The sequence below is a fragment of the Herpailurus yagouaroundi genome, unplaced genomic scaffold, assembly GCF_014898765.1.
Source record: "Herpailurus yagouaroundi ecotype Mexico unplaced genomic scaffold, PumYag 181, whole genome shotgun sequence".
NCBI classification, from domain to species: domain Eukaryota; kingdom Metazoa; phylum Chordata; class Mammalia; order Carnivora; family Felidae; genus Herpailurus; species Herpailurus yagouaroundi.
Genome location: NW_024412412.1, coordinates 25,321,125 through 25,333,632, shown reverse-complemented (window position 1 = coordinate 25,333,632; position 12,508 = coordinate 25,321,125). Strand labels below are relative to the sequence as shown.

At 44.1% G+C, this 12,508-nt stretch overlaps 1 protein-coding gene across 5 annotated transcripts in view; it reads left to right on the top strand.

Annotated features, from left to right (window-relative positions):
* Window positions 1-8,770: 8,770 nt before the first annotated feature.
* Window positions 8,771-12,508, top strand: part of TRMT9B (tRNA methyltransferase 9B (putative)) — a 71,090-nt gene continuing 67,352 nt past the window's right edge. For 2 of the 5 annotated variants that reach the window (XM_040490128.1, XM_040490129.1), the window contains exon 1: window positions 9,115-9,609. The gene's annotated coding sequence lies outside the window, so the exon portion shown is untranslated. Of the gene's footprint in view, window positions 8,898-9,114; window positions 9,610-9,630; window positions 9,796-12,508 lie in introns of those variants that run through there. The other 3 variants (XM_040490126.1, XM_040490125.1, XM_040490127.1) reach the window with 3 other exon arrangements.

Here is a 12,508-nt window from a genome sequence, read left to right as displayed (position 1 = left end):
ACTTCAGAAATACCTTCCTCTTATTGAGTCTAAATGTTCTCCCCTATGACTCACTTTGGCTGGCCCCAAGTTTGCCCTCTGGATCCTCTCAGAATACGTCTCTTTCCTCTTTCCTATCGCAAGTCCTTCCTAAATTCTTCACGTAAGTTAAATAGAAGCTATGACCAACTGTTATCTCCCCTTCCAGACCTCTGAAATCCAGCTTGGAAAATAGAAACCTCCTACTCAGCCTTCTCCTACCCAATCTCCTTCCCCATTTTTCCTAGAACTGACTTGATCATAAATGAATTAGATAAAGAAGACATCAAATCCCTTCTTAACTTAAAACTTTCTAGAAACAAACAAAAATGCTTTCTGTTTTAAGAACTGCGTGGGACCCTCAGGGATCTTACAACTGAACTCTCTCACTTTGCAGGTAAGTAATCTAAGACTTAGAGATCTTTATTCAGATCAGGGTCAAAGAACTCTGGTTTTCACTAGGATTGTGGTAGAGTAGTATTGTCTTGTTCTCAGAAGATAGTAATTGTACTTTGACAACTGCAAATGGTTTTCTAACAAAATTTTCTTATTGCATAGTTTTCGGAAACTATTTTACAGCAAGTTAACTTCTGGTGACATATATTCGTACCTAATCTTAAACACTTTTTTTTTTTTTTTTTTTTTCAGAAGCTATACCCTCAGGGGCACCTGGGTGGCTCAGTCAGTTGAGCGTCTGACTCTTGGTTTTGGCTCAGGTCACGGTCTCACAGTTTATGGGTTCGAGCTCACATCAAGCTCCCTGCTGACAGTGTGGAGCCTGCTTGGGATTCTCTCTCTCCCCTTTTCTCCCTTTCCCTCTCCTGCTCACTCTCTCTCTCACAATAAATAAACTTAAAAACAAGTTGTACCCCTAAAAGTTCCAAAAATATCATCAAAGAAAAATAAAAATAACCACATAAAAATTCACCTTTCCTTTTCCCCAGACTATTAAATCTCCAGGAACTGCACACACACACATGCACACACACAAGTGCACACATTTGCACACGTACACACAGATCTACTCCATTTTTCCCAGAAGTGACTTTCATATAAACTCAAGATTACCATTACCAATAGGTAGATGCAATCAAAACACTTAGCCAGAGAGCTGACATTTCGTTTTACCTCACAAACAGGATGGAACACGACAAGTAAGTTAGCTACAATACAATATGGGGCACATATGGCTGTGTGTGTGACGTAGCTGCGAATAGCTTGTTGATAAGTGAACGCTGTGGTAATTGGGAAATCTATATTTAAAACAACTGGACTTTCTCTCACTACTGCCCTTGAGAATTTAAAATAATATTAAAGAAAAGGAACAGGACAGCTTTCCGCATGTCGATCCTGCTTCTCACACGCTTGATCGGTAATGGCAGGGATGCAGTGACAATAAAATCCATGGGGACTGCAAATAGGCTCCGTCGTGGCTGCAAGTAGGAATATGTTTTGCCCCCAAACTACATACAATCCCTTGCTCTTCAAAAAATGTATAGGAGAGTGTAAAAATGAGAGTTTCACCACCCAGAGGAAACCACTATTAACATTTTGGCATTTTCCCCATACAAAGATGTAAATATAATATTTACAAAACAGTGACCAAAATGCCTTTCCACTTAACATTACGTTGAATTTCCAGGTGACAACATTGTCTTCAAAATCATAATTCCATATTTTCCCTGCATGATAGATATTCCATTTTTTTAACGTAGCACGTTCTCTGTTATTGGAATTTATTTTTTACAGTCTTTCTTTGTCTACCATGACTAATAAGTTCCTCTCTCCCGTTCCCTGCCCACTCTAAGCCAAAAACAAACAACACATAGACGCACAAAAAATCATACCTGAGATTCTGTGTCTGAGAGTGCTTCTTGCAAAAGAATTATATAACAGCATGGTGGGGGTGGGGGGTGGGGAGAGAGGTGGGGGGGGATATACCAGGAGACATGTGTCACTCACTGTTCCAGCTAAAAGCTGACTCCAAAAATCACAAGATGACAAATAAAAGCTCAGGAAAGAGCAACAGGGCAGAAGTTAGGAGAAGCAGCACACGAAGCAACACCCAAATTGCCCCAGAGGTGGAGAGGAAGCAGGAAAATGACACAAACAATAGTGGAGGATGACACTGCTTTCCATCTTCGGCAAACATTATGAACTGTAAGGAACAATGGGCTTTGTGCTGGTAAGCACAGTATATTACTAGTGAGAAGAAGAACAGCAAAGACTGTTCTTGATAACGCTCTTGCTAGAATAACAAGAACCTACACGTTGTTATGCAGGCAAGGAGAAGGTGTATCTGGAGCTAGATGACCCATGGATTTGTGGTTATGGAAGTGAAAGCAAACAGCTTAAGTGGCCGTGTGCTGAGATCAGCGTCTGAGGACATACCTGCTGTGTATTTTATCCAATACTGTGCAATACAGAAAGCGTCACATACTCACACATCAGAAAGAAGTGGATGTATCCGTTCCTTCAACAAAAACTTATTAAACACCTCCACAGTCGTGACTCGGGGCCAGACTCTGAGGGCACAGGATGAATGCTACCCCTGTGTTCCCTTTAGGGAAAGGCGGGACGCGTGAGTTTTGATGACATTCTGTAATCTTCCTTCCAGATACACGTTTCAGTTGCGAACGACACATTTTATTTGTACTGTCTGTAATAATTCGATTAACGGCAGAGATCCCACTAGACCACAGGTTCCACGAGGAGAGCTGTTTCATTTTATCCGTTTTGCTCACCAGTATTTTCCTAGCACACTATCTGGCACGTAATAACGGTTCGGTAAATACGTGTTGAATAAAGAAATGAACGAATCGTTTTTGTAAAAGTTAGTGATATGTGTCTCAAATAGGATATAGAGAAAGAAAAATAGGATTTAGATTAAAAAAAAAAAATTCTCAGGACAGAGAGATGAATTCCAGATAAAAGCTAAAAGGTTTGGGGAAAGAGATGGCCTTGGAAGTCAGGAGACCAGATTGAACAATTATTATAATCATCCAGGTGAGAAGTAATGGGACATAAACATGGAGGGTAGAAACAGTAGGCAGGGAGAGGAGTAGATAAGTAAAAGTATTACAAAGATACAACGGGCAGCTGGTGGCCGCCGGAGGGATAAGAAGCAAAGAGTTTAAGGATGTGCCCGGTGTGCTAGGGATTCATAGAAGAAAGCAGAGAGTAGCTGGGTTAGTTCAACAGGGCATCGGATCTCCGACTCAAATGTACCGAGGTCAGAGAGGGCAAGCAAAATGCTAGCAACGTGGATCCAGAATTTTAGGAGAGGACCAACTCAGAGACACAGATTTTTTTTTTTTTCCATCTACGCAGAAATTCTGCTTGCAGTTATAAAGTTGGATGAAGCTGTCCAGGGAAAGATTACGGAGAGAGAAAAGCAGAGAACCAAGGACGGGTGCTTGAGAAGCATTGCAATTTTTGGCAGGGCTATTTTTTTCTGTAATTCAGGAAGACAGAAAGCCCATAAAACCCTACCAGATAAGAAACCATTGATTCCTTCATGCTGGGAAATTCAGTTTACCCCAAAGAGGCCTTGAAGGCTTCACAGGTCTGGAGAATGCCAGTTCCTTGGAAAAAGGCAGAGCAGTTCTAGCCTCTGTTAGCACCACGGTGGCTGGAGAAGGGTTTAGGACCTAGGTGGTCCTACAGAGATCATTCTGGGAGCACCTATCAATTTCTTCCTATAATCTGTAGGTAACTTCACCTCAGTTTACCATTCCATTTGTTGAGAGGTCCGATTTTCTTATGCACCAAGATGTTATCTTTCTAAACTAGTTAGGATCGCTCAAAAATACGGAATGACTTTGAAAGGAGGAGAAATGAAGGGAAAAACACAGCAATGTGTTTTTTTTTTTTTTTTTTTTAAAGTCTGTCTCTATTGTGGTAATAACAAATAAGCACCCAAGTGGTTAAAGCCAGTACTGACCAGGGCCTTTTTATGTAGTAGACAGCCAAAGGTGATATGAATGAAATAGTTTTCTAAGTATCATACAGCACAATCCGAGGCTTATCGCAATACATGCAAATTAATTAATTCAGATGTATGCACTGAGCTCTAACTAAATGCTAAGAACTATGATAGGCAAGGAGGACAAACTGAATAAATGGTCACAAGCTCTAGGAAAACAGCTTCTATGAATTTCTACATAAGTGCCGTAACTTTAATTAGAGGCCTGGAATTTCGGGCTGTATAAGCTGGAGAAATCTCATGATTTTCCTTGAGCCCAGAAAGGTAGCTTGGGGCCAGGCCGTGAGGGGCACTCTGGCCTGTTCTATGGGATGTGTGGTATTTAAAAAGCCAAGGAGAGCTGGTATTGAATCTCAAGCAGAAGGGATGTGAAATAATTTGGTTTTAGTAAATATTGATTTGTATTTTCCCCCATATTTCCACTAAATAAATGGTTAAAAATAACAACTGCTAAATTCTGGATATAATTTTCATGATGGTTCAGAGAAAAGAAATGTTATTTTTTGCGGGAAAAGATTCAGTTCACTAAAAAAATTTGCTGGTAAAAAACATGATTTGATTTGTAGACAGTTGATTTCGGATAACATCTCTAAGAAGGAATCTTCTGATTTTATCAGGAGGAAAGGAGACACTAAAAAAACAGAGCCACGGACGGGATGGTTATGTCTCTGTTTCCTGCCATGGCGGTGTTACAGACCACCAGTATGCTGTGTTCATTCAGGTTATAAAGAAGAGAAGCCGGTTATCTACTTCGATAAGACTTATCACGAAGCTACATGACAAAGTAAGGAAGCCCAAGGTCCTGGAAGGTTAACGAGGAAACGCAGCTCCAGGTAGGATAGTAGGGTGAGTTCTCAGCCGTCAAGCCACCCATCACTCCTACATTGTGACTTGGGCATGTGTATGTGGCCCAGTTTAACTCGGTCTTTGCCTCTCTCGGGGCAGAGAGCAGACAGGTTAAGACACAGGCTCTAGAGCACTCGCCGCCCGGATTTGAATCCAAGCCTCGCCTTTAAGCCACTTAGGAAAGGATCTCATCAGGTCTCAGCCTCCGTACTGCATATCTCTATCTGGCAGCATGCTTCCAGCCACCGCCTTGTGGGCCACAGGACAAACCAGACAGCTCTGTTAGGTGGACACGAACCCTTTGTTGGGTGAGTCACGTGATGGCAAATATCGTACCTCTGTGTGAGGAACCACCGTCACTGCCTTTCTCTGAAGGCACAGAGGAGATACTCAGAGAAACGTGGCCTCCCATCTGCTCAAGAGGCACGTGCCAGACCCAGAGTTCACGAACTAAGGAACTGAGTTGACTAAGCAACATAACAATAAGACAAAGTAACATAACGTGTTACACAATATATAATATAGACAATATTATATATAGTTATATATTAGTGTTACGTTTTCAATATAACATATTTTATATATTTACATGTATTATGTATAATGTATTCACATATTTATTTTACATACAGTGTATATGATATACAAATATATAATAATAAAGGAATTTAGTTAACTAAGCAATACAAAATGAAGTGTAAATTTATAAAGAAACAAGAGAACACTTGTTACATGTTCCACAGTGATCTAACTTCTGTTGAGGCCATCACCAACACTTATTTCATAATTAACTGTAAGAGAAGACCCATTGTTTCTATATAGACTCTACTTTTAAAAAAAATTTTTTTAATGTTTATTTATTTTTGAGACAGAGAGAGACAGAGCATGAATGGGGGAGGGGCAGAGAGAGGGGGGGACACAGAATCGGAAGCAGGCTCCAGGCTCTAAGCTGTCAGCCCAGAGTCCGACGCAAGGCTCAAACTCACGGACCGCGAGATTGTGACCTGAGCTGAAGTCGGACGCTTAACCGACTGAGCCACCCAGGCGCCCCTAGACTCTACTTTTTAATAAAACAGTTGTCAACAAGGGACACCTTCCAAGACTCCCAGTGGTTGCCTGAAACCGGGGACAGGACAGAACCCTAGGTATACTATGTTTTTTCTTATCACACACATCTCTGATAAAGTTCAATTTATAAGGTAGGCACAGTAAGAGGCTCACAACAATAACTAATAATAAAATGGAATTATTCCACAAATATACTGTAATAGTAGGTATGGGAAAGTGGTCTCTGTCTCTCTCAAGCTATTTTATTGTTCTGCATTCACCCTTCTTCTTATGAAGATATGAGATGATATAATGCCCTGGAGAGGGGAGGAAGTGAGGTGAGTAACTGCATTGTTGTGACGTAGCATTAGGTGACTGTTGACTAATGTTCTGATATATGAGAAGGAACGTCTGCTTCCAGACTGCAATTGACAGCCAGGTAACTGAGACCACAGAAAGTGAAAACGTGGGTAAAGTGGGACTACTGGAATCTTCTGTGTGGCATCACTGCCAGACTTGTATTATTTCTTAAAAAAAAATTTTTTTAATACAGGGGGACTTGGGTGGCTTGGTCAGTTCAGCATCTGACTCTTGATTTTGGCTCAGGTCATGAGATAGAGCCCTGCATCAATCAGCGTGGAGCCTACTTAAGATGAAAGAAAGAAAGAAAGAAAGAAAGAAAGAAAAAGAAAGAAAGAAAGAAAGAAAGAAAGAAAGAAAGAAAGAAAGAAAGAAAGAAAAAGAAATTTTAATATCAAATTTCTATTTTAACCAGCCAAATTAAGAAATATCATAGGGGTGCCTGGGTGGCTTAGTCAGTTAAGCATCCGACTTTGGCTTAGGTCATGATCTCATGGTTTGTGAGCTCGAGTCAGTCCCGTGTCAGGCTCTGTGCTGACAACTCAGAGCCTGGAGCCTGCTTCAGATTCTGTCTCTCTCTCTCTCTCTCTGTCTCTCTGTCTCTGCCCCTCCCCCACTCATGCTGTCTCTCTCTCTCTCATAAATAAACTTTAAAAATTAAAATAAAAAGAAATATCATAGAATTGGTTATGTCTACTTGAGAGCAAGGATTACTTACCTTTGTTCACAAATAATGTCAAACATCACAAGTAAGGAGATGATAATTCAATACCCTGCCTGCCATTCCCTTCCATGTACTGGCCCCGCATCAGCCATGTTTGACAGCCATATTTTATTTTACCTTTTTGCTGAGAGATGAAAGTGAAATTCTCAGGTACAAAAAGAACACAAATGCTATGTTTTAGCTTCAAGAGAAAGAGGGCTCTACTTGTCAAGTGTACAAATTTCCTCTACGGCACAATTTTCTTTCTATTCCCTTGGTCATTACCCAAATTCTGGTGGTGGCCATGGAAATGCCTGTTATGATGGCCTCAAGTAGAATAATCTCCTTATTTTTCTCCCTGCCACTGAATGAGGAAATGGTAACTCAAGTCCACAGAACTCTAGGGATTCTGTAGATTTGCCTTAGCCAGTCTGTGAAATCCCAGAAAAATATAGGCAAACATTTTTACATTTGTTTTTTATATAGGAGCGTTCCAAAACTTCTCTCAGATTCTTAGATGAGCCTAATATCTACAAAATGTTAAGAACCTCTTCTCCTGCCATATCTCAGAAACATAGTAAACAGACTTTCTTACTTTCATCCTTTAGCCGATTCTCCATAGCAAAATCCTGCACCTGTCACCACCTCCAGGGCGCCTTCCCTGACCGCGTCACTTTTAACTGATTTCCCTCATGCTTTCCAGCAGAATTGGAAACAGGCCACTTTTGTATTTATCACATACTGTTGAGACCCCATTCACTGGACAGGTATTTACTAGGTACCTGCTATGTTTAAGTCACTATACTCATTTAGGTGTGCCTTGTCCCCTAGTGCACCGCTAGAAGATGGCACGGGACATCACAGTGTCAAATATATGTATCTTGCACTCAAGGACGTATTGCGGTTGCATCTCCATGGAATAGAAATAAAAATCACCAGTAGCACTTCAGTGGGCTGGGATCCAGCTCAAGAAAAACATGTGAAATCAGGCTCATGATTTTTCCCCCTTTTAAATGCGAAAGGGAAACTTCTACAGAAAAAGGAAACGTCGATTTGATTCTCCTGAGCATGGAAATACCCAAGTAAAGGTTCCTTCCCCTACCCCAATATAGTGCTGCTCTGGCAAATTATTTCAGAATCACAAACTATGTATGCTGGTCTCCACCCACCCTCTTAGTAGTACCTTAAATACACCAGTGTCTATGGGAGCCCTAGAGTAGCGCCCCCCCCACCCCGATAATTTTTTTTTTTTTTTTTTGTAATGCACAGGCTTCTGAAGACTAGTGAGGGGTTGAAGATTATCACACCAAGGACTTGGCAGAAAGTAGTTAAACCCTATTGTTACAGAAGCAAGAGGGTGTGCATGGGGCAGACGTGTCCAGTTTTAGACACAAACTTCTAACCTAAATTCCATCCCTCCTTCTGATAGATGCTATTTTGATGGGGTTAGTTTTGCAAAACTCTTTGAACAGGTTAAGCATCCCATTTCAATGACAAGATCTGGAGACTAAGCATTGGCACCTCGGACTTCGGTTATCCCAGAAACCCAACAGGCACATCTCTGTTGAAGTAGGTGGTTGCAAAAATCAAAGGAGAAAAGACGCGCTAAAGCGTCACGTTGTTGTCACCCCCAGGTACCGCGTTGCTGTGCTCCGGACCGGCCAGGTGTACTCTCCTTGGCGTCCTCTCCCACGTAGGACCGGTCACGCCGGGAAAGGCTGATACGCAGAGCCTGGGAAGGAGGCAGGAAGGTCACCCCCATCCCCGGGCCGGGCGGGAGCGGCAGAGCCTCACTTCCCGGGAACGTTCGGGCGGGGCGTCCCCAGGGCGCTGGGTTGGGAGGCGACACTCCCCCGGCTCCGCTCCGCCGCCCCTCCGAGGCCGTCAGTCCTCCCGGCCTGGAGGCGCCGCCGGAGCCCAAGCGCCGCCTCCGGAGAGGTGAGGGCGGGTCGGGGAGGCGGGGACGGTGACGGGGGCGGGGAACCGCGCGCCCGGGGCCGCGGGCGGTCGCCCAGCTACTGTCGCGGAGCCCGCCCGAAGGCCCCCGAGCCCCGGGAACGGAGCTTCCCGCGCAGGGCGCGCGCGCGGAGGAGGGCGCGCGAAGCCTGGACCCAGGCGGCGGCGGGAGGAGCTCGCGGAGGGGGCCGGCCCCGAGCTCCGCCGCCGAGCCGCGGCCCGGGAGGCCGCGGGGCCCTCGCCGTAACTTCTCTTTGGAAGCCCCGGCAGGGCGGGCGCGCGCTCCCACTCGGGCACGCGCGTCCCGGAGCCCCCCTCCCCCCCGCGCGCGCTCCGTCTATTTTTCCCTACCGCTTTCGCTCTCACACTCTAAAATAGGTCAAGGGGTGGAAGTTACACCTGGTACGGCCCCCGGCTCTGATGCAAAAGCAGCTTTTTCTCCCCGGCTCCGGGAGAGCGTTGCAACTATTCGGTTCGGTAGAGTCTCCCGCCCCCATACCGTGCAGAAAGCGCCGGCGACCGTGGCGCTGACAATGGTCCTCAGAGGGGAGCGGCGGCGAGCCTCTTTCCCACCCTAGTTCTGCCCGCCCTGCGCCCGCCCTGCGCCCGCCCTCCCCCAGCACGCGGGGAGTCGGGGGCGCGACAGGTCGCTTCGCGCGCTCGGGCCCCCTGTGTCCCGGGTCTGACCGCCTAGGTGAGTTCGTGCTCTCTTCCTCTGTCGTTCCGGGCGCCGAGAGTGACCTGTTTACCTTGAAAACTTAGACGTGATCAAAACAGGCGAGCCTGCCATGCGGCAGGGGATTGCGGGATGTGCTTCACATGTTAACATCGGATAAGTCAGAACTCAAGAGCTTCAGGGGACATGTTTAGTGTCTTAAAGGTGAAAATAGATTTCTGTTTTCACGGAGTACACGTGTATCTCTCCCTTTAGAAGCTACCACTTGGGAATTGATTTTTAACTAGCAGGAGACAGTGAGCTAATAAACCCAGAAAGTTGGTCAGAATATTTTTTAGGTGATGTGAAAGAACTTATGGACATAGTCAAAGCTGACAACAAAAAACACAGTTTAAGAAGGAATTTCAAAACGGGATGCTAGGATTTGTGTAATATTGCTCTGGGTGTATCTCGTGGTATTACCTGGGTTCTTTGTGGTAAATATCATAAGGATAGAAACGCTTTATGTAGAAAAAGGGTAAGGCTGTAAATATCTACGTGCAAAGCTTTGTATCAGTTGGTATGCATGGATTTAAATGTACATTGAACGTTTCCTGTGGGCAGAGAGCTAGAAGATATCTATATCGTTTTGAGGTTAAGGTTATTAGCAATATTACAGGCAAATGATTGACATTTAACTCCTCCTTTCAGCTGTTGAATGTAATACTATTCGTGTAGCTCATTAACTATGGAATCCTTGGCGTTACCGTCTAATGAATGGTTAATTCCGTTTGAAGTTTAGATTGTGGATTTTTCTGTCCTTGATGCCTGACTGAACATGCAGTGTAAAGGACTCTCCAGTGTTGGTGAGGGATCTTGAGAGGACCTCAGAAGAGAGGGTTGTTTGCAGAGAATGAAAGCGACTCCCTGATGGCCACGGATTGCACATAACTTCTTTTAAAGGAGACCTTGACAAGTTGGAAAGTGTTTCCTCACTAACGCGACCACTCCAGAGACAACTGCTTTGTGAATGCATTTGGTCAGATTTGAAACTGGAGCTCCCTATAGGCTCTTCTTGTCATTCAAAAGAAAGCCTATTTCTAGAAAGGTTCAATTATTGTATGACGTTCTCTGGAAATTATTTGTCCGTGTGTGTGTGTGTGTGTGTGTGTGTGTGTGTGTGTGTGTGTATGTGTTGCTGTAGCTAAATCACCAAGGTAGTCAAGGTTTTAACAAAAATTTTACTTACCAGCGGGATGTGAAACTGAAAATACTATGTCTGCATGGTTAATTCTGTTTTAAAATGGAGGGGCAGAGGTGCTTCCCAAATAAATCTTAAGTCTCTGTTTATGTGTATTTTCTAAAGCCAAATCTTGCTGGAGATTAAGAGGACTCCAAAGAAGGTATTTCTGGCGGGTAGATATGTGAATACTTATATGCATGTCACTATAAATAATTCATATGCACCTTTAGAAAACTAGTATCCAAAATTTGAAACACATGATGAAGGTTCTATCACTCTATCCTTTACGAAGGACCAGTCAAGCTTGGCGATATACAGGAGAAAAAAATGCAACTAAATCTTTCTTTACTGCATGGTGATGTTCTGATTTGTATTTTAAATAGGAATTGAGTCAAGCTCTCATTGTCATTTAGCCCTGGGTATAATGCATTGTTGGTATGAGGCTGTCAGCACTTGTCTGTGCAATCTTATGTTTCTACCTGTAGGGAAAGTGAGAAGGCGCTCTGAGAAGACGGGTATGGAAGTGTTAAGATGCTAGGGATTTATTTAAGACCACACCGAAGGAAATAAAAATGGAGCCTGACTGTGGTATAGCTTGGTACCTGGAAGGTCTGCAAGTGTGGTGGTGCCACATGGCCAATTGAATGTCCTTCAGTTTTTGTGATTTTCTTCTCTTGATGTCGTAAGAGAGTACGTCGCGTAGAACCCCTAGCTAAGAGGTATCCAAGAAGAGTCCATGGCTTTCTCTCTGGCTACTCACTTCCCAATCAGGCAAACTTCTAACCACTCAAGAGAAGGAATTCAGAGCGCGCAATGGAATACCTGGAGTGAATCCCATCTCGGGGCCATTTCCTCACCTGTGAAATGGCGATAATGAGCCTTCCTGATGTGGTTGGGAGAAGCGCATGGAGTAATTTGTAATATCGAGCGGTTAGCATGCTGTGAGCAGTCGTATTAGGAGGAGAAATGTGTTGCCCTAAATGTCATCTCCGGGGGGCTATGGAGGGGTTGCTGCATAACTGACAGGAGAACTGAACGTGCAGGCGAATGGGTCATTCTCCTGTCCTGGTGTATTCTATATGCTCTCACAGTATACACTATAGTATATGCTAGGCTCCTAGTAGTTAGTCTTTTGGGAGCTAGAGGCTCACCCTGTCAAGCCTGCATATCTTCTACCTTACGCAGGCCTTTGGCTTATCTAGGGTTAAAGACGTTACCTGCCGTGGTGTTTGGAAATGATGATGAGACAGTACGGGGAGGGAGAGATGACCAGTTGGAATTCTAAAATAGAATTTAAAAAATTAAATTGGCTAGTTTCTGTTAATGCCATTAGAAGTATGGCCCTCCTGGGGCGCCTGGGTGGCTCAGTCGGTTAAGCGGCCGACTTCGGCTCAGGTCATGATCTCGCGGTCCGTGAGTTCGAGCCCCGCGTCGGGCTCTGTGCTGACTGCTCAGAGCCTGGAGCCTGTTTCAGATTCTGTGTCTCCCTCTCTCTGACCCTCCCCCGTTCATGCTCTGTCTCCCTCTGTCTCAAAAATAAATAAACATTAAAAAAAAAAGTATGGGCCTCGTAAAATGATAATAGTTTCTAGTTTTCCCATGCACAGTTACATAGTTTACAATGGAGCATTTCGACTTTGGGGGCAAAACAGCCATAGCATTCGTTTAGCTTTTCACTTGTTCAGCACTGTCTAG